Raw genomic sequence first — 26600 nt, 5'->3', positions numbered from 1 at the left:
AGCAGAAATTGAGTGGCTGGCGCCCATTATCGGAAAACATGTCTTACACTCATTTTCTTCATCCCTTGAGATAGAATATGGAGAGAGAAAGAAGAAGGAAAAAGAACTTTGACTATTTCTTTCTCTCTCTCCTGGCGCAAAGCCATTCAGAAACTCCTGCAGCATAGAAGCATTACAGAGATAGTGTTACCCTGGAAATAAAAATTATTATTAATTTATTCAACTTTTGGCCACTGTTAACCAAATTAGACAAAAACCACCACACCGCCCTCCCTCACTTTCTTTTGCTAAGTAGATATTCTCTCTGGGATTAGCACAAGGCCACCACATTCAAAACTTAGGTCATTTACATATAATTCTGCAAACTTGCAGTGGCCCATGACAGTCTTTGTGGCTCAAATGTTGTTCTTGATCTCAACACCCCCTGCCCCAATTTTCATTTCACAGAGGAGGATAAACCCTGCTTTAAATTTACAATGGCTTTGGGATAAAAGTCTTGTCCCCTTGTTACACACACACACACACACACACACACACACACACACACACCCCTCAGATATTTCCCTGACTCTCTGAACCTCCTGTCTCCATCTCTAGCCCTGAAATGCCTCCGCTCATTTCTGCCTTCTGCGATAAAGACTGAGAATTACTTTGGAAGTAGTTTCAATTTCCTTCCATTAAGGACAATAATGTTAGTCTTGGCCAGAGAAGTATCTGGAGGCAGAGTTAAGAGTTCAGTGTGTCTCCCTCCCATCTTGTCTTCCCACAATGTGTCGATTCATGCCGCCTCCCCTTCTCATGCGCTCTCCTTTTAAGTAAGTTGTATAGTGCTGGTTTCCAGGAGCCCTCAACAAAACACAGAGAAAACTTCCCAGTGGTTTGGGCTGGAGGTGATCCATTGTTGCGTCTCTGAAAGGGGCAATCTCTTGTTCCTTGGGCTTCATCCTTGATTGGGCAAGAATAAAAATAATCATCCCCATGAAATCAAAGGTTCTCTCTGCCCATGGGAGTAAGGAACAAAGCTGCTTGCTAGGACCAGGCCTCAGTCTCCTTGAATTTGCCTTAACTGCTGGAGGAGCCTTACAGTCAGCATGGGTCTACCCAGTGACCGGCAGCCTTCTTAATACAGAGGTCACTTGTGCTTTCAAGCGTTATTGAACAAACAAACCCCTCATGGCTAGAGACTCTTCAGCCTGGACTGCCCCAGGACCATGCAACAGGGTGAAGTGAAAGACAGAGACCAGTCAAGAGCCAATGGGAAGGTGGCAGGCAGGATTCAAAGACTAATAATAATAATAATAATAATAATAATAATGCAATATGGACACAGGGCTTTGCACACTCTCCCCATACTCCCAAATGTCTTCTTTCAGCAGTCAAAAACATGTGCTGTCCAATCCCAGCTGCAAGTCACGAAATGGCATCAAGCAGGTCCCTAGCTGCACAGAACCCCAGAGAGCTAGGTACGCCTTCACTTGATATAACACAATAGCATTCTCATCACTCATGGCAGAGGTGGTTTTAGGGTAGTACAACTGGTGTGGCCACACTGTGCACCGGCACTGGGGGTGGGGTGGGGGGACGGCGCTGCAACAGTGATGTAGGACAGGGCACAAGAGGCAGGGAGGGAGCTGGATTTTAGTGTCGCCCAAGGCGCCACAGAAATTTGAGGTCCCCAAATCTGCCACTGAACACAGCTTGCTTGTTCTTTCATAGCAGGAAAGAATGATTTATTATAATTCACACAAGCACTTGCACAGCTGTGCACAGGACTGCGTTGCGGTTGACTCCTGCATATTGACAACTAAGGCACACCCCTCCAAATATATGTACCCTCTTCAAAATGATAGGCAGTTTTCACAGAAAGGCTGAAAAGCTGTTCTGTGGGTTTGGGGATTTTTTTTTTTTTAAAAAAACAAACAAAACAAAACCCCAACCAGGTAGCTGTGTTAGTCTTCTGTAGGGGCAAAAACAGCAAAGATGAAGAAAAAACCCCCACCTTATTATAGTAGATGTTTTTGCAGGCATGAGTCCATTTCAAAAGCTTATGCCAGAAGAATTTTTTTAGTCTTAAAAATGCCACAAGGCTCATTTTTCCTGCTGCCTGCAACAGACTAACAACACAGTCCTCCTAAGAATGTCTACTTAACAATGTTAAGTCTTATTTAGTGCAGGGTGTCTAACTCCCAGGTAAATGGGCTAGGATTGCAGTCTAACACAGTGAACCCTCTGGAAATGTTTTTTTTCCACCCTTCTAGTATTCTCATAGTATTTTCATAGTATTCTATGAAAGTATTCTATGAAAAGAGTATTGTTTCATCATGAAAGCTAACATGAGCACCTGTCTGACATGTGGATCAAATACTCTCCAAATAAATTTACCCTTTCCAAAATATATGGGAAGTATTTTCATAGTATTCTATGAAAATACTTCCCATATATTTTGGAAAGGGTAAATTTATTTGGAGAGTATTTGATCCACATGTCAGACAGGTGCTCATGTTAGCTTTCATGATGAAACAATACTCTTTTATTGCTTTTAGTGGGGTGTGCATTTTTGGTTTGCTTTTGGGGAGAAACTTTTATGAGATTGTGGTAACACTGCTTATCTGTTGCTGCTTGTTGATGCACACCTGTCAAAGTTCACTTCTGTGCAGCAATATAATACCTATGCCATTGTGCACAAGTTCATCTTAGGTTTTTGTTTCTGGGTGGGTGTTTTTTCCTTTTTATTTTTAAAGGATCCATGGCCCTTGAGCCAAGACAATGCAGAAGTGAAAGGATGCAGCAGAGTCCCTGTGGTGGGCTCAACTTAAAGAGTCCTGCAGGGTTAAAGGGGAGAATGTTCAGATTCATCCAAGACCTGAGAAACTTGACATATGTAACCCTTACATGCATTGCGTATAGAAGCCAGAAAAGAAAGGTGCCCCCCTAATGAGGTTTTTTTGCGGTTGGGTGAGCGGAAGGGGCTGCTTCAGAAGACTAATAACTGAAAAACCTTTCCAGAGCTTTTGTCTGGAGCAATGGCAGGCACTTTCCATCCCTTTTGAGGAAGGGGTGGAAGGGGAGGAAAAGGCAGCCTTTGGGGAGCCTCCACGAGAGATGTGGGTTTTAAGGGCGACCCAGGTCATACAGAACTAATCAAGCGAAAACAATAATAAAATTAGCCTGACAGTCAGCAAGTATCTGAGAGGACTTTATCAGAAAAAAAGAAAGAAAATAGAAAAAAAAGAAATGGGGAAAGAAAGAAAAAAAACCTCACTTGGAGCAAATCCGCAAAGGTGTCATTGTGCAAATGGGGAGGGCGGGAGGATTAAATTATTTATTCATTGTTAATTTATTTATTTATGTATGTGTAAACGACTTAGCTGCTGCAGGTGCTCAGAGGCGTTTATGAAAAGGCCCAGTTTGAGAGCCAAGGAGAGAATATTGGTCCATTTAACTCATTATTTCCTTTAAGGCGATCAAAACATTGACTTTTATATAGAAGATAGAGGCTGGGTTGGGGTGGGTGGGGACACATGTGTGCCGGGACTCCTGCAGGGTCTAAGCAACCTTAAGAAGGAAAGCATTTATCTCGCATTCAGGAAATGCAGGGTAGGGAGGCGGGGAAAGAGAGAGGAGGCTCAGTGGTGGAGTTTAATGTCCTGCAAATTAGCAAATGAATGCTTATGTCAATAAGCAAAAGAAAAAAGGGGGGGTGGGGAGAACCACTAGTTTGTTTAAACAGATTAATAAAAGAAAGCGTCTTGGCAATGTGCAGAAAATGTGTTGTTGCTGCTGCTTTTCTTCCTATTCTTTAGTAAAGAACAGCTACAGTTTTTACTTAAGACGCTTGTCCTCATGTGATCTTGAACATAGATGACATATTTCCAGGACTGAAACCTAAGAAGCACCCACTGGCTGTTCTTGGGAACACGCTTGCTATTTAAGAGGCTGAATCCAACAAGTTAACAACAGGGCCACCCTGTACCCACCTAAAGGTGCAGGAGGACCAGAAGCCTAAAACGGCCCTGCCATTAGCGTTCCATCGCATTTCCAGAAGAATCTGGATATGTGGGTGCAGAGTGCAGCTATTTTGTTTTCCTCCTATGTTTATGGTATTTCAAAGTGTCATCTCATGTTTCTGTGACCCAGCAGAGCATGCCGCAGTGGGGATGCTGTGTAGGACATGACCCTAGGAGGGAGAGGAACAAGGCATCTCAGCATGGAAGGGGTGAGGAGGCACAAGGCAAGAAGTCAAGTCTCTCAGAAAAAGCATCATCGCATCAAGTTAATGCCTGGTGAGGAGGGGATCCTGCTGCTTTTGTGTACTTCTCTAAAGAAAGACAGGAAGCCCAGAGAATTATGTGCCACAAGAGACTCTTAATTAAGCAGCAGAACAGGATATTGCTGAATAAGGAGGTGCTAATTAGATATGGCTCACCAAAGCAAAGCTGGGAAGCAGGGCTGTTGTGTTCTGTAGCAGCAGGGCAAGGAAAACTGCTATTGTACCTCAGGGACTAATTGGCTTACTGTGGCACAAGCTTTCCTAGACAACTGCCTGCTTCAACAGTTAAAAGGAACTGCAGATGTAAGCAACCTAAGGACCGTGGGTTGATTTCAGGTGGTTTTTGCAGCCCCCTTGTAAAATGGCCACCCCTACCACTTTCTCTGAGGTAATAGTGGTGTGTTATCATACGGGGTGCGGGTGGCGCTGTGGTCTAAACCACAGAAAGCACTGTTTAAAAGCACGTCAAAGTGCAAGTAGATAAACAAGTACTGCTCCGTCAGGAAGGTAAACGGCGTTTCTGTGCGCTGCTCTGGTTCGCCAAAAGCAGCTTGTCATGCTGGCCACATGACCCAGAAGCTGTCTGTGGACAAACGCGGGCTCCCTCGGCCTATAAAGCAGATGAGAACGCAACCCCGGAGTCATCCGCGACTGGACCTAACAGTCAGGGGTACCTTTACCTATCATATGGCAGCGGGGAGAGAATGAAGCAATACAGAGAAAAGCCTTTGCAGGCCCTGGGACCCACATTGCCAACCACTGAAGAAAGGGGCTAAAAAGGTAAAGTGTACGGAACGTGGTTAATGTTGACAGTTACTGGTATGACACAAGGAGTTACATGCTGGCAGTAGCTTGCCCTCACCTAGCCAGGGCCAAACCAACAAGACTGGGAGGCTGCCTCCTCATGATGCGGTTACACTCCCTCTGAAGGACATAGTTTGTGGGTACTCCTGGACAGGGCTGCCAACTTGAATAAAATATGGGGAGGAGGAACAGGTAAGCCCCGCTGTGCATAATTGATCACATGATGCGACACACGCACTCCATTTGAATGGCAATGCCCATTAATGCTTTTGTGGGCAGGCCCCTCAAATACTATATGGGCGGGGGCCAAAGGGTCCTCAGCCCCTAGGAGTTGGCTCCTATGCTCCTGAACCTCTGCTGTCGCTTGAGGCTCGGATGGCCTCAGTGGCATGGATGGCCCAGCTACACTCCTATCTACAGATAGGGATAGGGACAAATAGCCCAATTTCTGTAGTTTATTATCCAGTAAGCCCTAGGCTGGATTACTGCAACACGTTAAATGCCTCTGAAGATGGTTTAGCTGGTCAGAGTTTGAATCCCCAGGTTGCTCACTGTGCCAAAACTGTTTGAGCATATTACACCAATCCTGGCCTGACTGCACTGGCTGCTGATCAGCTTCTGGGCCCAATTCAAAGCGCTAGTGTTGACCTATAAAGCCTTAAATGGCTCAGGACCTCAAGGACGGCCTCTCCCCATATAAACCACCCCGTACTCTGTGTTCATCACCTTCTTCATGTGCCTCTTCCTTGTGAGGTCTGGAGGGTGGCAACACGAGAACAGGCTTCCTCTGTAGTGGCTCCCCTTTTGTGGAACGCTCTCCCCAGGGAGGTTTGGCTGGCGCCTTCATTATATATATATTTTAGGTGCCAGGTGGAGACGTTCCTCTTCAACCAGGCCCTTGGCTGATTAATATTCTACAGCCTTTAAAATGTGTTTGTTGGAAGGGGGAGGGTTTATTGTTTTGCTGCTTTGTTTTAATTATTTGCTTGTTTTTATCCTGTATTTTATTTATGTGAAATGCCCCAAGATCTTAAGATGAAGGGCAGTATATAAATCAATCAATCAATCAAACAAACAAACAAACAAACAAACAAACAAACAAACAAGGCTCGTTCCACATACAGAGCATTGCGGAAATCCCAGCCTTGAGGTTACCAGCATGTGTTCAAGCTATCCCAGTCCAGAAACAGCAGGCAATCACAAAATATACTATTGAGCTATAGCTTATTATATGGACCCCCTTCCTCATGCTTTGGCATGGAAGTTCCAGTAAGTCGGCCACCTTCTGGTATTATTTTGGTATTGCAGGTGAGTGCTAGGGCTATGGCGTCCTTTTTCTCAAAAACCTGACCAAAATACCCACACATTTACAATGATTCCTATTTAGGAACAACGATCCAATTTTTCTGCTACCTGTTCTTGGCAAAACACTGTCTCAATTTTTCTCAGGGAGGCAGAGTTTGTGCAGGCCTCTTACCGCACTGCAGCTGCCAATCTTCGGTGTTCAGCCCTCCTTCCTCAGGTCTCTCAAAGGCACATTACCAATTGCGGGGCAAATGCACCTCGACTGTAGTGTATATACATAGGAACGCATGCACCTAAGCACTAAGACATCACAGGCTGCCATTCCATCATAGCTGTTTCATTTTAACTATTAAATATAATCCAGTGGTACCTCTGGTTATGGACTCATTCTGGAGGTCCGTTCTTAACCTGAAACCGTTCTTAACCTGAGGTACCACTTTAGCTAATGGGGCCTCCTGCTGCCGCCAGTGCGCGATTTCTGTTCTCATCCTGAGGTAAAGTTCTTAACCCGAGGTACTACTACCGGGTTAGTGGAGTCTGTAACCTGAGGTGTTTTTTTAACCCGAGGTATCACTGTATACGTGGGACGCGGGTGGCGCTGTGGGTAGAACCTCAGCGCCTAGGACTTGCCGATCGCATGGTCGGTGGTTCGAATCCCCATGGCGGGGTGAGCTCCCATCGTTTGGTCCCAGCTCCTGCCCACCTAGCAGTTCGAAAGCATCCTTAAGTGCAAGTAGATAAATAAGCACCGCTGTATAGCGGGAAGGTAAACGGCGTTTCCGTGTGCTGCGCTGGTGCAGGCTCGCCAGAGCAGCTTCGTCACACTGGCCACGTGACCCAGAAGTGTCTTCGGACAGCGCTGGCCCCCGGCCTCTTAAGTGAGATGGGCGCGCATCCCCAGAGTCGGACACGACTGGCCCGTACGGGCAGGGGTACCTTTACCTTTACCACTGTATAGGAAGCAGAAGGGTATGTTGTGGCTGGCCACTGCAGTAAAAAAGAATGCAAGGAGACAGCCGATGCATCTCCTTCCACTGGGCCAGCTGCTCCTCTACCTAATGGGAGGGCTGGCCCTTTCCCCGCCACCCTCAAACCCTGACAAGTTTAACTTTTCACATATTCAGGTGAAGGCTTGTTTTGTGGCTTACTGACAGCCTATGAGCTTCCACAGCTAAGTGATGCTGAACCACAGTGTGGCCTGGGCCTGGTTGCCTTGACAGAAGCAGAAGCGCAGCTGCTTCCGTGCTTTGCTATGTCACATGCTGTCAGGGAACTGACATCGGAGCTAGAGGCGGAGGGAAGGCTCTCAAATGATGCTGGAGAAGGGCCCAGCAGGGAGAGAGGCAGCTCCGCAGATGGGGAAGCAAATCAGCGCAACACCAGGGATATAGAGGGGCTGATGGGGGAATCGGCGAGAGGGCTCCAGGACTCTTCGCTGGACACCAGCAGGGAGAGCACGGGTCCTCCGCTACCCACGCCCACCCTGCGCAGAAGACTTCCACGCAGAGAGAGTAGGATGTCAAACAACTTTTATGTTGGAAAAGATTTAAGAAACGCCCACTGACGGATTCTGCTAGCGACTGAGGCAGCCACGAAGTGAAGGGCTGCCCAGACTGAAAGGTTTAGCAAGGCAACAAAGCCTGGAGAGGCGGCAACTTACGCACAAGCAACCCATACACATTACACATGCTATAAGTGGACAGTGGCACTCAGGGTAGGCAAAGTTTCTATTAATTTAAAAATTTCAGCAGACAAATAAAGTGAAAGAAATGGGAGGGCGGGGGGAGAAAATGGTGATGGAAACTGAACACAATATATAGGTATATAAATAATGCTATTATTCCAGCAAGCATACAATTATTAACGAGTCATAATTTTTATAAATGCATTCCAAGGATCGTTATATCCATGTGTCTAAAAACAACCTGTTCACATGTTGCAAGAGTTGTCATATCTTCTATTCATTGATCAAAGAGGGGGGTGTAGTGTTCTCTTTCTAGTGAGTCAATATCAATCTTTTGGCAGAAGTAAGGGCACGAAAAGTCTATCTACAATGACCGGCTGTCAAGATCCACATAATTGGTATGTGGTTTAGGATAATATTATCATTTGACGATTTTAATTCCCCTCCCCCAAAAGTAGTATTTATACATCCTAATGCTTTTATCCAAAAATGTGTGTTGGACATTGCATAAACGTATGTTTCAAAGAAGCAAAATGTGAGCAAAGATTATGACCTCATTGACCGGGGGCTGCTAACATGGGAATGACAGGCTCCCTGGACAGCTTGCAATATGGATTCCTTTCGATGGCTTATGCTCAGACATACACTAGCAGGAATCAAAATATTTGCTAATGTTAAGGTCAAATGATTTGGCATGAGAGAAGGCCAGCTCCCAACTGCAGCACTTTTAATAGACCTACTATATTTGGAGACTGGTTGGGCAGACTGAAATTTCTGTAGCTCAGATTACTCTGTAAGAAGCCGACGGTAAGAAATATATTCCATATTGTCTGAAGGTCCTTCATACTTACACTTTGGGAGAACTCAAAAGAATCAATCTGAGAAAATGTATGCGAAAAGAGCTAGATTCCCCTGTTTATTTGGGATGGAAATATCAAAAGGTGCCATCCTTTGCACATTTCCTTGGGTGTAAGCCCCACAGGACTCACTGTGATATATGTATGAGCCAATTAGGCCACCCAAATGAATAAAATAATTTCCTAGCAGCGTAGAATAACCACTTCAAAACTGAGGGGATGAGAATCATGTTTTGTGTCTAAACGAGATTTTGCTAAACTGAATTCATTACCCCGCTTATTGTTTTGGGTTTTTTTGGTCGCTCAGAAAACATGGCCATCGTTACAAAAATTTGCATAGATTCATTTTGCAATGCACGTTAATTTGGCATCTTGGACCCTTTTTGAAAAGCCAAGTGTAGGACACTGATCGATAACGCACACCTACGAAACACATCACACCCTCGCGCAATATGGACTCAACTTTCCTGTATATGAACATAATAACATGAGGAGAGCCTGCTGGGCCAAGCCAATGGTCTAGCATCATGTTCTCACGTGAGCCAGCCAAATGCCTGTGTGAAGCACACAAGCAGGACTTGAGTGCAGAAGCACTCTTCCCTCCAATGGTTCCAGCAAGTGTATTCTGTAAGCAGGCCGCCTTGATAGACTTTAAACTGCCAACTTCAGAATTCCACAGAATTGTATGCCCGAGAGGGTTAAAGAAGAAGCATTGCGCCCTCTGCAGGCTTAGACAAAGAACTGGTTTCTTTTCATCAATATTTTATCATGCTTATAAAAGAACTTGGCTTTAAAGGTGCTATTTTAGTTTCCTTTGTTAAAAATATGCCTCTTTTCCTCAAAGCTCCCATTATTTGTTTGTTTATTCTGGTTTTTTAAAAAAATATTATGAATACAACAGAAAAAGCAATTTAAATTTAAATTTAAAATAGTAATAATAACGATAATTTTAAAACAGCAGCAACAACAATAAACCATCACCAGCTGACATTAAAAATGAGAATATTCCATCAATCCTGATTTCAGTGTATAAAGTAATGTGCACTATCCAAATATCTGAACAGGTATTTCAACAAAATTGAGATTAAAAACCAGGTGTTCATACGTAAAAATGCCCCTTATATATTAAAATATTTCTGGCTAGGCAGAGCTCTAGCTATGTGTTTAAACAGTCCTTTTGTTTCCCCCACACACCCCTCTGCAATCACACTGAGTTGAAGTTGATAAATTGTCAGAGTTAAATGTATAAATTAAAGATTCAGGTATGCACATGGAGCATCTATTGTTTTGAGTTGTTAGACAGCCAATGTATAGGTTTTTAATTTCCCATGAAAACGTGTGCATTGAAAGTGAGGCTCAAATTCTAGCCTGCCCCTCATAAATATATATTTGAATTGTGGAGGGAATGGACAAGGAAAAAAACAGCACTTCTCATTTATTAGCAGGGAAAGGACTGGACAGATAGCATGGCTCGCTTTTCTGTTCAGGCCTGACTTTCTAACCTAGGTCTACAGCTGCTGTGACCGGGGTCAAGTGATATGTCACTCTGTCAGATCACACAGAGAGGCAGTGGCTCTTCCCGGATTAGAACTCAGCCACATGGCCCCTCTGAAAAGATTTCTAAGAAGTGCCAGAGCTGACTGTCCACTGCTTAAACCTTATGCTAAAAGGTTTTAGACATCTCAGTCAAAAGGTATTGTAAATATGGGGACAAAGCGTATAAATTCTTAACTGTGGGACCTTCACAGGAGAGAGCCAGACTTCTGATCTTCGATAATTAAACTGGGTAATAAAAGCTATACTATGGAAATATGAGTTCAATTTTATACTGGTCCACAAGTGCCAAAATGTTTGTTGCTAATGAGCTCAGATATGTCACCTTTGCAGCAACAGTTTTGTCTTAAAAGCAGGTGGTTATGATGTGGCATTATAACTGAATCAAGATTTGCTTCTCCAGCCTTTTTTCATCGTGGTGCAACTCCCCATATCCACCTCCACCCTATTTTATTGTAGACAACGCTAGGTTTCTTAGTCCTTTGTACATCCATTAATCATGGTGTCATACAAAAACTCTACACCTAGAAATAGTGAAGTGAAGGGGCTACAAGTCTAGGAAGTCCATGGCTCAAAACTCACCGCCAATAGGAGGTCCAGCTTTGGCAGTCTTATTTCTGCAAAATGAAGAAGATAAATACTGACTTACTTTACAGAGCTGTCGTAAGGATTACTAGGGAGAGTTCAGCTCTGGTCCAGCTAGGAGGCTCCTCAGAGACATCTGGTTTCCCACTGTGAAAACAGGATGCTGAACCAGAATAGGTCATTGGCCTGATCCAAAATGACTGCTATTTTCCAATAGTTTCCCTGTCCTTCTCTCTTTTAAAAGGCTTGGTTTGTGGTGATTTGCATGTGGACTGGCAAAGTGATTTTGACCTGCCTGGTAAGAAGCAATGATGTTCTGTGAGGCAACTGTGATATGGAAGGTGAAGCCCTGTCCCTGCCCCCCCCCCCCAAATTTCTTGTTTGAACTGCTACCATCACCTGCCCTGCATACCTGGAACCCTTAACAAATTCCACAAATTAGCAGTTTGCAAGAGGGATCAAGAGACTGGATTTGTCCTTCCTCGGTTCCTTCTCTCCCTGATCAGTGGGACTGCACTATGTGTTGGCTACTTCTCCCTCCACCATTACATGATCTGCAGTGTGGTTATTTCCATCCATTCCTTTTCTTTTGTATTTGGTATTTGAGTGGCTTTAAAAAACAACATGCTGGCCACATGACCTGGAAGCCTGTCTGTGGACAAACACTGGCTCCCTCGGCCTATAAAGTGAGATGAGCGCCGCAACCCCAGAGTCGTCCATGACTGGAGCTAAACAGACGTTACCTATACCTTTAAAAGCAAACAAACCAATTTTTGTTTCAGTGCTAAAGTGCAAGTGCAGTTGTCATCATCATCATCATCATCATCATCATCATCCTTTTTTTTTTAAGCTTGGCTTAGCTTATATTTCTGTCATGTGATTAAGGTTTTAAATGATAATTTTAGGTTATATTTTAGTGATCAAGATTTAATATATATTTTTAACTGCTGCTATATCTGAATTGTCTCTGTTATACCCAATTCCAATTCAATGTATTCCTGTTGTGTTTTATGATTTTCTGGATATTGTAAGTGAGCTGGAACTGGTATGTGACCGTAATAATAAAATTCTATTTCTGTCACATGAAGCTTGGGCTTCGTGTGGTTCACACATGGGAGTGGGCAACTGAAGCACATTGGGGTGGGATGAATTCTGCCACAGCCTCTATTTCTGTTCATACCAGGAAAGAATTAGTGAAAGAGCCATCAGCTAGCATCTTGCAAGCTATCTCTGCTTGCATCCAGAGAAAGCAAGATACACAAAAATGGGGCTATTATGAGGGCCAGAGAGAGAGCCCGGGAGGGCAGATTAGGCCCTTAGGCCTCTAGCTGCCTGTGCCCATAGCCACACCCTACATCTAAAGCACCATTATACGACTTTAACAGTCATGGTTCCCCCACAGAACTGTGGGAACGGTTCCTTGTTAAGGGGACAAAGCTACAATTTCCAAAGGGTTTTAACAATCAATCTCCCTTCCCAAGGAACTCTAGAAATTGTAGCTCTGTGAGGGAAATAGGGGTTTTCTAATAACTTTCAGCACCCTTAGAAAAGTACAGTTCCCAGGAGTCTTTGGGGGAAGATAGGACTGCTATAGTATAATGGTGTTTTAATTGTATGGTGTGAATGTGGCCTACTCTAAAGTGCCACATACCTGCCATTTACTACAATGATTAATATTCTTTTTATTAGTATCACATAGCTTCCAACATTCCTCAGATGAAAACAGGGATGCCCTATTTCATCATCGTCATCATTATAATCATCACCCTGCCCACCTGACTGGGCTGCCCCAGCCATTCTGGGCAGCTTCCAACATATATATAAACATAATTACACATTAAACATTTTCCGTATACAGGACTCCCTTCAGATGGCTCGGGGGGTCAGATAACTCCATACCTTCCAACATTTCTCTGATGAAAAAAGGGACTTCCTAAGTAAAAGTGGGACATTCTGGGATCAAATCAGAAACCGGGACAGCTTCTGTAAATCCAGGACTGTCCCTGGAAAATAGGAACACTTGGAGGGCCTGGTATCATCCACAAGCCATTCCTATACCAGATTCACCAGAATGTGCTAAATGAGCACAAGATTAAGTATACCATGAGAGTCACAATTAGCCCAAAGGAGAGACTCCTAGCATTTCATTAAAGAGGCTTAAGTAATCTTTGTTTTAAATCAGTGCTCATGGGAACATAAAAACTTCATTGCCTGCAGTGTACATTCAGTTTATCTCCTGAATTCTAAATTCTGCATTAACAGCAGTCATGTAAAAGTGTTAGAGAGATTCAAATTAGTTTTTGGGTGTCTCTTTTGAAAACATTCTCACATCCAGTGACAAAATCCAGCTAGAAACTCCCCAGATCCCCTCCTTTCTTTTGCTGATCAGTGTTGGCATCTGATTGCCGGGTGCATCTCACTGGATCAGGGCCTTTGAGGTGATGTCAGATGATATGAAGTTTCAACCTTGATCAGTTTTGTGCACAAGGAAACTATTGAGTGATGTAACATTTAGCCATTGAGTGATGTTACATTTACGGTACTTAATTGTTGTATAGCCTGCCATAGAAAAACTGAAGTTGGTACTTGTGTTTTGATGCATATATTCCTTTCTATGTATCACATAGGTTCATTAGGTGCTTTAGATAGGGTCCTATCTCTCAGTCACAATAATCCCATTGATAAAGTGGGAATAGTAACACTCTGTCTCATATGGGATATTGAGGAAATGACAGGGAAATGTTTTTTATCTTCACTGAGTTTGGGGGATAGGGCTGGCTGTAGGTAAAAATTAATTAATGATCAAAGGAGTCAATGTCATCCCAAAGCAAAAGTTTATAATAGCACTGAAGTAACAAGATCTTCATTGGGGAAATGTTGGACTGAAAATTTCAGAGTCGTTATGGCTCCATTGGAATCAGGACTGACCAGTAACCATTCTTAGCGAAGCGTATAGATATAAATATTAGATAATAAATCTAGACAAAGAAAGAAAGATATAGGACAAATGTGTAAAAGCACCCATATCAGAAAAATAACTTGCACAGTAAAAGAAAGGCAAATAAAATGTATAGACAATTAACGGGCGAAGCCTTTTGCAATATATGTTGCTTGAGAAACCAACAATTCCATGGAGACCAGAAAGCATTTGACACATTTTGACCCCAAAGGCGGCATTCCAAATCTTTTCAATAGTGTCCTATGAGAAGCAGCTTGTATGACTTGGACCAAACTAACTTTTAAACTGTTACCTAAGTGGCAAACATGAATAATTGCAGACCTTGTCTGTTTTTCATAGATCAGAAATACCTAGGATAGAGACGTTCTTTAAGTTTATTGCAGGGTCTACTGAAGCACATGCTTAGGCAACTGTGAACAGGACCTGGTTACTTAACTACAAAATTGCTGTTTATTCACAGACCTGACATTTCCTTTTCCAAATGTTGGACTTGCATGACAGCAGGCACTTCATTGTTTGATTGTAATTTTTAAAAGTGGATTATTGTCATAAAGCCTGCAGTACACAGAAGTACTTTCTGTCCTAAGTCTATTTATGGTTTTATTCCCACATGCCACATTTATTTCCCACTACAGTAATTTCTTCTACTGGCCATGTATCTGCACCCAATATTTGCATCATAGCTGTTGTTAAAGTAGGTTGTTTTCTAACCATGGTTTACTAGGCAAAACTGTTAATATTTAGCATTTCAGCCTCCAAGAATGTTGCCTGAACATACACATTTTCAATTTCAAGGCAGTTATGTGTAGCGAGAAACTAGCCAAGCCAGCACAGGAGCACATCGAGCTTGGGCACCCAGCAGCAAGCATGCCTTGCGTTGCCAAAGAAAATAAGAAAAGGCTGAGCATTAGACAGACAGACAGACAGAATAAATGTGCTTTTTCTCATGCAAAAGGATAAAAAAAAAATTAGATGCAAACTTTACATTTAAAACTGCATTGTTCCCCTTTTAATCTGGCCACCATCCGAGTGGTGATCTGGATGTTAGAGAAGAGATGAATGGGAGACATTGGCAGGGATTGGAGCTTGCGGATGAATGTGGAAATGTAGAATGGATGTTTCTTTTTTCTGGCTTTGAGTTGACTGTTGTTTCTGTCTGTTTTTGAGAACTGATCCAAGGGACAGGGAAGTCAGTGTGGGCGCCTCTAAGGAAGGCCCTCCTCTACAGCTGCAGCTCAGCGGATTAGGAAGCTTCATCCACAAGGCAACATTACACAAGTAGCCTTTGAACAAAAGTCATAGATACTATTAATGATATGGTAATCCTTAATCGAGCTACCTCCCAGTAGTGATTATACTGACATGGGAAGAATATCTAAGTCGTAAAAGCAGCCCATAACAACACTGCGCTATTGTTCGCCCCAAGCTTGACCACGACTAACTTTTACCAGCATCTCTAACGTCACCTTTCTCTCCCCCCCCTCACCATCACCACCCTGATCCTACTTATTTTTAAGATGGGCTTTTTTTTCTCCCCCCCAAGTTCCCACACACATTTTGTACCGTCTCAAAATTCACACTGCCAAACGCGTCAAGCGATCATTTCCATCCGAGACCAAAGACCACACAAAGGTTAGTTCTGTAGGTCCCAGTGAAGATGTTTTAATTGGCTGACAAAAGGCACAGTGGATCATTTGACTTGTAAATCCTCTCTCTCTCTCTCTCTCTCTCTCTCTCTCTCTCTCTCTCTCTAACACAGCCGGAATTAGACAAGTCTGGTGTTCACTGTAGTGCTGCACCCAATATTCTCCAGCAAATATTTTTTGACATGAAATGAAGGGCTTCAGGAGGCTACAGCCAGTATGTTTCTGGACCCATTGTTTGCATATTTTTTGCACCTGTTCATAACCAATTTGAAGCCCCTCTTGGCTGCTACTACAGTATCAGTTCTCCTCCCACCCAAACACATTCTCTTTTTCTGAGACCCCGATCCCCGTGATCCCCTTCTGGAGTTTAAAGTTATCTGGAGAGTACCTCTTACAGATACTCCTGCATACTGAGGTAGAAGAGTGGGGACCAGAGATCAGGTGACACCCATATTTGGAATGTCCTCCTTTGGCCTATATAGCTCATTGCTACTCCTTTGAATTTTGCAGGGCCATCCTGCACCTTTCTACCCAGAAGTACATCCTGCTGAGTTCAATGGGATCTTGGTCCCAGATAAATGCATATAGGATTACAACCTTAGACTCCAGGTAAAGAGAGTTTTCTTTGGCCAGGGCTTTTGACTTATTTTGTTGCTTTCTGCTCGTATTGTAATACTAATAATTTAAATGTGCTGCTGCTTTTGAATTTGCGCCGCTCCACCCATTCTCAAAACCAAAATCTTTGGAGAAGAAAATATATTTGTGGAGAGAGTTAAATCTGCCCTTGTAGAAACCAGCTTTGCCACAATTCCACACAAGCATTTCAGTCCCACACTTTCTAAATGTGGCGTCAATGTGAGTGTCTGCATGCAACTAGGAATATTCAGTGTTGCTTAAATAAATGAAGAAAAATGAGAGAAGGCAGCCTGGGAACCATATGATGACCTGTACCAGGATAACATTGGGACAGGCTGCGCAACTGATTTCTTGATTGCTAAGTCAGTGTTTCAGTTCTGCCATATGAATCCAAGTTTTGGCATTTACATAAAATACCTTCACCAGTCACAGCCTCTGCATCCTAATGATAAATACAGTAATGAAATGCTTTATTTGGCTTTTAAGTTCCATGTTAAACCAATATTGTTGGCTATTTTATTTTGAAAAGTAAAACTTTGGAAAAAACACAAAAATCTAATGGTGCATGGATAGCAGAAGAATCACACACACACACACACACACACACACACACACACACACACAGTGATGCCATCACAAAGGTCAGGTCAGGTTTCTTTCCTCAAGTTAGTTTCGTCCCCATAAAAGGTTAACACACACACAATCACTAGTAGTTTGTGGTAGAGCTATGATGGATAAGTCTTATCAAATGGGGAGTGGAACATAAACCTAACCCATTGCAAACATTATGGGTTTGTATGTGTGCAGACACAATATCCACCACTCTTGTTTTTACAAGCATTTAAAAGCTTCAAGGGAAATTGAGAAAGAATAGATTCTCATTCACTCAGAACTCTGGACTTATCTCCTGGGGAAGACTCAATATGAATACCCTTCCCCAACATATAATCTGCCCATTATAACAGAACCAACACTAGGAATGCAGATCTAAGCAGTCAGACACAGAAACACCTTCAATAAAAAAGCTTTACTAAAAAAGTATGTCTTACAAAACTTTTGAAAAAGTTGTTCATTTGTCACACTTGCAAACATATTCCCAGTTCAAACAAGAACGTTTTCACACATGAGACTAAGAACCACCACATTTGAGCCACTATCACATTCTTTCTGCCATCTGTGAGTATTTTCAAAGCATAACAAGTTGGAATAAAAATTGCAAGTGCCTTGTAGCCCGTATAGGTTTTACCTCCATGGTAAGGACCAAATTTAAGCCTAGGCTGATTCAACTCTCAAGTGTGAAAACACTTGAGCTCTTGTGTGTGAAAATGCCCTGAATGTCAAACTTTGTTCAGTGCCTAAACACCAATTAAGCTGTCACTGAATGAGGCAAATTGCATTTCCTGAAAATATTAAATGCTATAAAATGCAACACGGACAGATAGCCTGAACCTGCTCTCGTGGATTATTGCAAAGCTTCTCTAGTAAACAGAACTTGATTGACATATGACAAATTCAAAAAGTCGAGGCTGTAAATTGTGAATCAAACATGGGTATGAACTGGGGAAATTTGACATTTCCATCTTCATCAAGAGGGATTCTGTCAAGTAGAAGCTCAAACTCTTCATCAGTAATCTGCACGCCAAACTTGGAACAAACAGCAGTTCGCTGCAGTCACTCATGGAGTTCACATTTGGGTCAGCGGAACCTACAATACCCCAAGCATATGGCTGCCATTAACTCTTTGTTACAGCTTCGGTCCCCAAGATCAAGAGCAGCACGTGAATATCAGAGGTTAATCAGGGTTTTGATCGCTTCAGCTTTCTCTGAGAAAGAAATTCTGCCACAGAAATCCCTCCATTGGTGGTGCACAGAAATAGAAATACCGGCATACTGAGCGATGTGTGATTGTCCCCTTTGAAAAGTTATTCATTACACTAAAACACTGGCATCGCTGAAACTAGTTAACTCTGAAAAGGCCTTTTCTTTGGACTGTTTAGCATGAGAGAAAATGTGAGAGGGTTTCTTTTTTCTTCTTTTTTTCATGGTTGCAAAAAGCTTCTTACTGCCTTTTCGCAAAGCATTTTCATAATGGCCTTCGATACATTTTGCATACAAATATTTTTAAAGCGCCTGTGTTTATTCACAGGCAAGAAAGTGTTTTCATAAAAACATAATCCATGAAATACCGGCATAAATAGGAATGACTTCAGTGATAATAATGAGCAAGGCATTCATTCTCCATTTTGCAGAGCTGATAAGGCAGGGCTGACTTCTGGAGAGCTGGGGAGAACAGGCTTCCTTTGGGCCAAGCCAATGAAAGAGGTTACTTATGCAGTGTGGATTTGTCATTTTGGTCCCACCATTCCCCTTCCCCTGCTGCTCCTTATAAATCAACAACCGGAATAAAGTTCCTTTCATATGCATGACATTTAAAACATTTTTTTTAAAAGTGAAGTCACGAAAGGAACTTCTTCAATTTTTGTTTGTCCTTGTTTACAACCATCTGCCCAGATTGCTTCCCCCCATAGCTGTCAACGTTTCCCTTTTTTAAAGGGAAATTCCCTTATTCCGAATAGGATTCCTCGCAAGAAAAGGGAAAGGTTGACAGCTATGCTTCCCCCCCCCCCATCAAGTCTATTAAACAGTTAGGAGGAGATAAACAGTTGCTTCATGTATGTGCTGCTTCCACGAATTGGCTATGCTTATTTATTTGATTGCTTTCACAGATTTCTAAACTGCTTCAAAGTCAGAAGCTCTCAAACTGTTGTACAATGAGATGAAATGAGATAATACACAAAAGATGCAGGACCTTTCCAGTTGGCCATTTTATTAATGATTTGTGATCATGATGGTATCAGAGCAGTTATACGTGATCCTGCTTTTAATGCTGTTTCAGCTTGCAAAGGTTTTAGGGTGTGCATACTGCTTTGTTTCTAATCAGTGCATGTCCCTTAACTTCCTTGTGGAAATCATGTAAGTTGTTGTAACACAAATAACATTGGGGGAGCATTGCAGAAAAACTAATAAGGTGAAACTGTGTGTGGACACCACCCATGCACTATAATTGCCTTGATGCAAAATTGCAGAAGCAGTGGCTTGGGGGTCCCATAGACTTAAAAAAAAAACAAGATAAAAAAGATACAGACTATAAAATCAATAAAAACCCATTTCTAAAATTTGTACAATTATACAAACCAATGTTGTTGGTGTATTTATATAATACCTTTGTATCTGAGTTTTTGGTTCACCTTTTTTAAAGATGCTGCAGAATTGCTGGGAGAGGTTTGTGGATTAGCCACCCAGAAACACTTGGGGGGGGTGAGGATTAGCCACTCCTGCTAGGCAAACACCTAATTATTGTTATTGTTATTGTTTTTATTTGTTTGTACCCCACTCATCTGACTGGGTTAACCCAGTCATTCAGGGTGGCTTCCAACATATATAAAAACATAACACAAAATTAAACTTTAAAAAACTTCCCTTCAGATGTCTTCTAAAGGTTGTATAGTTACTTATCTGCTTGACATTTGATGGGAGGGTGTTCCACAGGGTTGGCACTACTATCGAGAAAGCCCTCTGCCTAGTTCCCTGTAGCTTCACCTGTCAAAGTGAGGGGCACACCAGAAAACCTTTAGAGTTGGACCTTAGTGTCTGGGCTGAATGACGGTGGTGGAGACACTCCTTCAGGTATACAGGGCCATGGCCATACATACATCCTACTGAACTCAGTGGTCTTACTTCTAAATAGACGTATACAATCACACTGTAAGTTCTCACTGAAATCAATGGGGCAGAAGTACAAGTAACTTAGTTCTGTAGCCAACCGATGATTATGATGACTATTATTAATAATAAAAGTTGCATTCTTTTTATTATACGATGCAATAAGTGCAATTGATTGAAGCAACAATTTGAATATTCCAACCTTTGCCGGTACCCTTCTCTGATCCCCTCTACCCTTACTAGGTAAAGGTAAAGGACTTCTGGATGGTTAAGTCCAGTCAAAGGTGACTATGGGGTTACAGCGCTCATCTCACTTTCAGGATGAGAGAGCCGGTGTTTGTCCACAGACAGCTTTCTGGGTCATGTGGCCAGCATGACTAAACCACTTCTGGTGCAACAGAATACTATGATGGAAGCCAGAGCACATGGAAACACCATTGACCTTCCAACCGCAGCTATTTCCAACAGTACCTATTTATCTACCTGCACTGGTATGATTTCGGACTGCTAGGTTGGCTGGAGCTGGGACAGAGCAATGGGAGCTCACCCCGTCGCAGGGATTCAAACTGCCAACCTTCTTATCGGCGAGCCCAAGAGGCTCAGTGGTTTAGACCACAGCGCCACCTGCATGCCACTACTAGCCCCCCTCCCACCTACCCATTGCAATAAGGATCAGAAGGCTGAAGTGGCAGAAGTGATCTGGGTGGTGGGTGAGACCTGCCCAAATGCTGAACGGGGCAGATCCCCTATGAGACTAATGAAGCTTAAGCTCCCACCAGAAGCGACTTTAGTCCATATGGCTTTTAAAAAATGGAGTCTAATAGACCCATTATTTGTTGTATATATTTCAACAATCCTGAAGTTTGAGAGTCAGCTGTTGTAAAAGTGGAGCGTCGCGGTACAGCAATTTTAAGCAAAATCCGAGATGCAGTAGTTTTTTGTTTTAATTGTGGTAATCTGGCATGGAATAACCCCACTGAAGAATATAACAGTGGCTACCCAGATCTCGGTGCTTATTGTGAAAGGGCCTCCAAAAGAGTTCAAGCTTCAGGCCCCCTCAAATGCATGTGGTCTGCCTGCTGCTGAGCTTGAGGCATAACCCTCCTTGTACGAGAGCCCACTTGGTCAGATCTAGGCAATGGGTACTCTGCCCTCTAGTGGCAGAAAAATATTCAGCCGTAGCAAAGCTCAGTTGAAATGTTAATGTCAGATACAGTACCTACTGCTCCTACAAATCCTACAATGAAGGCACATCCCTCCCAGGAATGGGTGACATTTTATATCCATTCTAATATTTCTGATTCTAATATTTGCATTCTTAAATTAAGTTCTACACATTTCCATGTCAGTTTTGATTTTGTTTTTTAATCCTCATGAAAATTCACCAGCATTTTGGTGTGAATTTGTCCCCATATGTGCATTGTTTATGCAAAATAAATTTCCAGATTTTGATTTTCGATCCTTGTGATTTATTTATTGTTTTAGCCAGCTTGTAATTTATTCTTAACCAACTCAACTTCATTATAGCCTTGCTAGGAATTTCTAGAGTTTAGTTTATTTGCCAGCTTGTAATTTGACTGATTCCCAACCTACTTGACTTCATTATAGGCTTGCTAGAAAGTAGCCAACAGAGACAGGAACACAAAATGGCACTAGGTTGCTAATTTGCTTCATCAGCAGCCTATGCAGCCTTTGGACGAAATGTGGAAGGGGAGAAATGAAAAAGGAAAAGGTTACTGCTCAGAAATCACATGCAGAAGTTCTGTTCTATTTATGCTCACCATTCTGTGTGACAGCTTGACACAGAGCAGGTGACGTTATAGACACCCGGGATCTTGGCTCTGTTCCTGAAGTCACATGCATGGCTATGTTTTAAATACTGACACCAGCACAAATTCCCTTATGCAATGCATTTCAGCACGTCAGATTGTTTGTATGAATTTTCCTATGTATGAGCAGTTCACATGAAGCATCACCTTTTGCAGAATATCCACAATGCATGAAATTATGATCCAGACAATGCTTAGCAGTGTCCTTCACATTGCATCCCTTTCCTGCTTCTTTTTCTCTCACTTGCAAACCATCACATATGATCCTGGTAGTCTACATTGCTATACAACCATGGGGACATCTCCCCACTGCCACACTATCACTTCTGTCTGTGGGGAAGAATTAAGCAAATCAAGCACCACCACAATCATGTGTCTGCTTGGAGCATATTACGTATATGAGTTAGGAGAAAGGGCCTTGTCACTGCTTCGCTATGCAAGCAACCAGTGAGTATGTGGCTCAGAGCTTCCATGTGCCATTTCTGATGCTTCTGGGATGCGGGTGGCGCTGTGTTCTAAATCACTGAGACTCTGGTGCTTGCCGATCAGAAGGTCAGCGGTTCGAATCCCCGTGACGGGGTGAGCTCCTGTTGCTCTGTCCCCAACCTGGCAGTTTGAAAGCATGCCAGTGCAAGTAGATAAATAGGTACCTCTGTGGCAGGAAGGTAAATGGTGTTTCCGTGCACTCTGGTTTCTGTCACAGCATTCTGTTGCACCAGTAGTGATTTAGTCATGCTGGCCACATGATCCGGAAAGCTGTCTGCAGACAAACGCCGGCTTCCTTGGTCTGAAAATGAGATGAGCACCGCAACCCCATAGTTGCCTTTGACTGGACTTAACAGCCCAGGGGTCCTTTACCTTTCCTTTTTTTACCTTCTGGTGCTTGTATATATTTCATTCGGACTAGGGCAACTAGATGCAATTAAGGACATTACAGGGGTAAGAAAAGCTGAACATCCCAAAAGTTTATTTCTTGATGTGATCATGAATGGTACAGAACTATCAAATAACATTTTGGCTTTCTTTGCTTGTCAGTTAAGCAAACCTTACTTTGACACTGGTAAGTCTTATCTCCAAATAAATGCAGTTACAATAAGTGAATTAGGTGTTTTAGACACTTGGACAATTTCACTCCTGCCACAGCCCCAATGCTAGAACTTCAAAAGAGATGGCAAATACCAGCATAATCTGAAACTATGAACTTTTTAGCTGCAGGTACAAAATAGGAGATGAATGTCACTGGGGAATGAATGTACATTTTGAAACAGAATTGTGTGGAAGTTTTTAAAATTGTTTTTTCTTATTCATATCTTCCAGAGCCAAGGTAGATAATAGTGATTTTAGCATGGCTAAGATTGAAATCGGTCTCTCCGGAGATACACTGCAGGGATAATATTACAGTGAATATGTTATAAGGTTATTTCAGGTCACTTGTCTTAGAACAGAGACAGAATCCAGTTGCTACAGCAGTCTGCTTTCCAAGCAGCAGAAGTCCTTGAGTTTTGGCTTTGTACCTTATTATTCAGGTGAAAAGTCAGCCGACCTCAGAAGGCCTGTGCTAAAATAAACCAGTTTGCTGAGAGATCTACAGGTCAACTCAGGGGAAGTAGTCCCAAGTAAATAAGGTCTCTTGCCTCTTCGCAACAAAACTCCCTTTAATTAACCCTATCCTTCCCATCACTGAAACCGCATTGATATGGGGTGACAAAACGTAACGGATGGCAGAACTCCTGTACCTTTAAAGATTGCATGGGAGAGTTTTTGCCACCTTAGAATGGCAAACTGTTCCCACTTCTGTACAGCTGCTTCAAGTACAAGAACTCTCATGCAAGAAAAGTTGGCTGTGATGATCTGTAAGAGATACCCAGCATATTTAAAGTAGCTCTATGCAATTAACATGGGTGGCGCTGTGGTCTAAACCACTGAGCCTAGGGCTTGCTGATCAGAAGGTCGGCGGTTTGAATCCCCGCAACGGGGTGAGCTCCCATTGCTCGGTCCCAGCTTCTGCCAACCTAGCAGTTCAACAGCACGTCAAAGTGCAAGTAGATAAATAGGTACCACTCTGGCAGGAAAGTAAATGGTGTTTCTGTGTGTTACTCTCGTTTCGCCAGAAACGGCTTAGTCATGCTGGCCACATGACCTGGAAAAACTGTCTGCGGACAAACACTGACTTCCTCAGCCTGTAAAGTGAGATGAGCGCCACAACCCCAGAGTCATTCACAACTGGACTTAACTGTCAGGGGTCCTTTACCTTTTTATGCAATAAAGAAAAGGGCTTTTATAATGCAGAGATAGAAAATCAGAGTGACACATAGCCTGAACTTTTGGTAAACATGAAGAACTTCTGATAGCCATTTTTCTCTATAGTTGCACCACTATTTGCCTAGCACTGGTGTCTATGTTAACTTTGCTAAAGCTAAAGTGGAAAACCAGTTCACAAGTAGAGCATGAGTTGACAACAGTGCTGTCTAAACTTTTCCTTTTCCACAAAGGTGTTTACTTGATACACTTAGGTTTCCATGCCTTTTCCTCCCTGCACATGCCGCAGGTGAACAGAGAAGGAAGTGGTGGTTGTGCTTCTTGTATATACCACCCATTGCCAGAATCTCCTAAATCTATTTTCAAATGGACACACCATGGAGTAATGTAGAACCAATCTGCAATGAGCTTTTTTAAAACTTTCAGTGGCAAAAAATATGCACTGGCTTCTGTGTGGACTATGTAGAAAAAATGTAGTCAACACTGATTCTAGAATAAAATGTTGTGTGCACACAGCCTGAGCCTCCATTGTGAAAATGCCTCTCCAGTAAACAATGCAAAGAAGGATGTGAAGCTGCATACTCATCATAAATTTAAAACACATTTAAAATGCATTTCCTCCCAAAGAATCATGAGAACTGTAGTTGCTCCTCACAGAGCTACAGTTCCCACCACCCGTAACAAAATACAGCCGTAACTTGGATCCCGAACACCTTGGTACTGCAAACCCAGAAGTGAGTGTTCTGGTTTGTGAATGTTCTTTGGAACCCAAAAGGCTGATGGGGCTTCTGCAGCTTCCGATTACCTGCAGCAGCTTCCTACAGCCAATGAGAAGCCACGCTTTGGTTTCCGAACGTTTTGGAAGTTGAACGGACTTCTGGAACATATTCTGTTCGATTTCCAAGGTACGACTGTAGATTCCAGGATGTTTTTGGAAGGGGGTGGAAGATTGGGCTTTAAATGTATGCTGTATACACAGTATGAGAATATTTTATGGTTGTTGCCATCTGTCTGTCTCAAGAGACAATGGAGTGCCCCTCTGGGAGGTGAAGTCAAACCACTGTGTTAGCGGCACTGAAGTGACCTCCCCAGGGTGCAAGCCAGGGCAGTGTGCATAGAGGTCCTGGGCTGCCCAGATGACATCAGCCTCGCTGATATGGTCCAAAGGAAAACAGAGCAATATGTTTGGCACCAGCTTTGTTGCGGAAGTTGCCAGAAGGTGTACAAGGCGCCATCCAACCGTCTTAGGAACTCCACTCCGAATTTGTGTAGGGTTTACTCCTTAGCCTTTTCTTCTCCTGAATATATTCTGCAAGGCAGCAGTGGTTTAGGGTCAGATTTTTCCTTCTCCTAAATGGGCTGCCTTCCCAGGTTGATACGCCTACATCCACAAGATCCATGATGTCAGGCAGTGACTGGATTATACTGTATACAAGCACTTCCTGTACTTATAGTTCATATTTTGGGTTACGAACTTTCCATTTGCTAGTCATATGCTCCTGGCACCTCCCACCAGCCTCCTTTTCACCTAAAGAGTGACACCTGCCTTCTGATCACATGCAGTGGTTCTCCTTTCAAGGCACTACTAGGAAAAGAGCATTAACTCCTCCTCACTACATCCATGAATGGAGAGAAACTGCTGGCATGAGAAAGACGCTCTCTCAGTGGAACTTTAAAGCTATAGCTCTGCGCTTTGCAAGAAAACTCATTGGTCTCCCTTCATATTCTAATTCCAGGATCAGCATCTTAAATATGGACGCACACTCCTCGCTTCATTACTTTTCAGAGTTCACCATGCACAATAAGTAAATTATGAAGGCAAAAACATATGTGTACATGAGGAAGGCCATAGCTAAATGGCTCAGCACTTGCTTTTCATGGGCAAGGGTACAAGTTGACATTTAAAGGATCTCTGCAGATGAGCTGAGACAGGTCTCTGCCCCAGACACTGGTGAGCTGCTGCCAGCCTGAGTAGGCAATAGAGAATTAGAAAAACAAGGCAAAGGGCATATGAAAACACAATCCTAATTTTACTAAATTGGAAATAAAAGCAGGTGAATGGAGGACAGGGCTATCAGTGGCTACTAGCTTGTTCAGGTCCGGGGAGTGCATAATAAAGAACCTGATCTGATCTGGCTATTAGCCACAATGTCTGCGTTCTACTTCCAAAATTTAATAAATAGAAAGAAATGCGAGGCACAGTGCAGTGGGCTTACAAACTGAAAATAATAATGTTTGGGTGCAGCGAGTGTGACCCAGTAGCAAGGACACGGACCGGGAAGATCCTGAATCCATCCCCGGGCAGATAACATCTTCAGCCAATCACTGTATCTCAGCTTCCCTAGCCTACCTCATAAGGCTGCTGTGCAGGCTAAAAAATGGAACCCCACCTCCTGAGCTCTTTGGAGGAAGAAGGGCGGGTTTCTTTGATTTCATATGTTGCAACAGCACGCACAGGCGCGCGCCACCATCGCGAGGGCGCACCGCGC

General features: G+C 43.0%; 1 long non-coding RNA gene across 1 annotated transcript; it reads right to left on the bottom strand.

Moving 5' to 3' along the window:
• On the bottom strand, positions 1 to 26600 carry LOC308595222. The gene is made up of 3 exons (XR_014011936.1): positions 26502 to 26600; positions 11124 to 11206; positions 1 to 945 (listed from the first exon to the last, which is right to left on the bottom strand). It is a non-coding gene; the product is annotated as an uncharacterized lncRNA (long non-coding RNA).

The sequence above is a fragment of the Podarcis bocagei genome, assembly GCF_964188305.1.
Source record: "Podarcis bocagei genome assembly, chromosome: 9".
Classification (NCBI taxonomy): domain Eukaryota; kingdom Metazoa; phylum Chordata; class Lepidosauria; order Squamata; family Lacertidae; genus Podarcis; species Podarcis bocagei.
The sequence above is the reverse complement of the archived record's forward strand: the minus strand, read 5'-3'. Positions and strand labels throughout refer to the sequence as shown.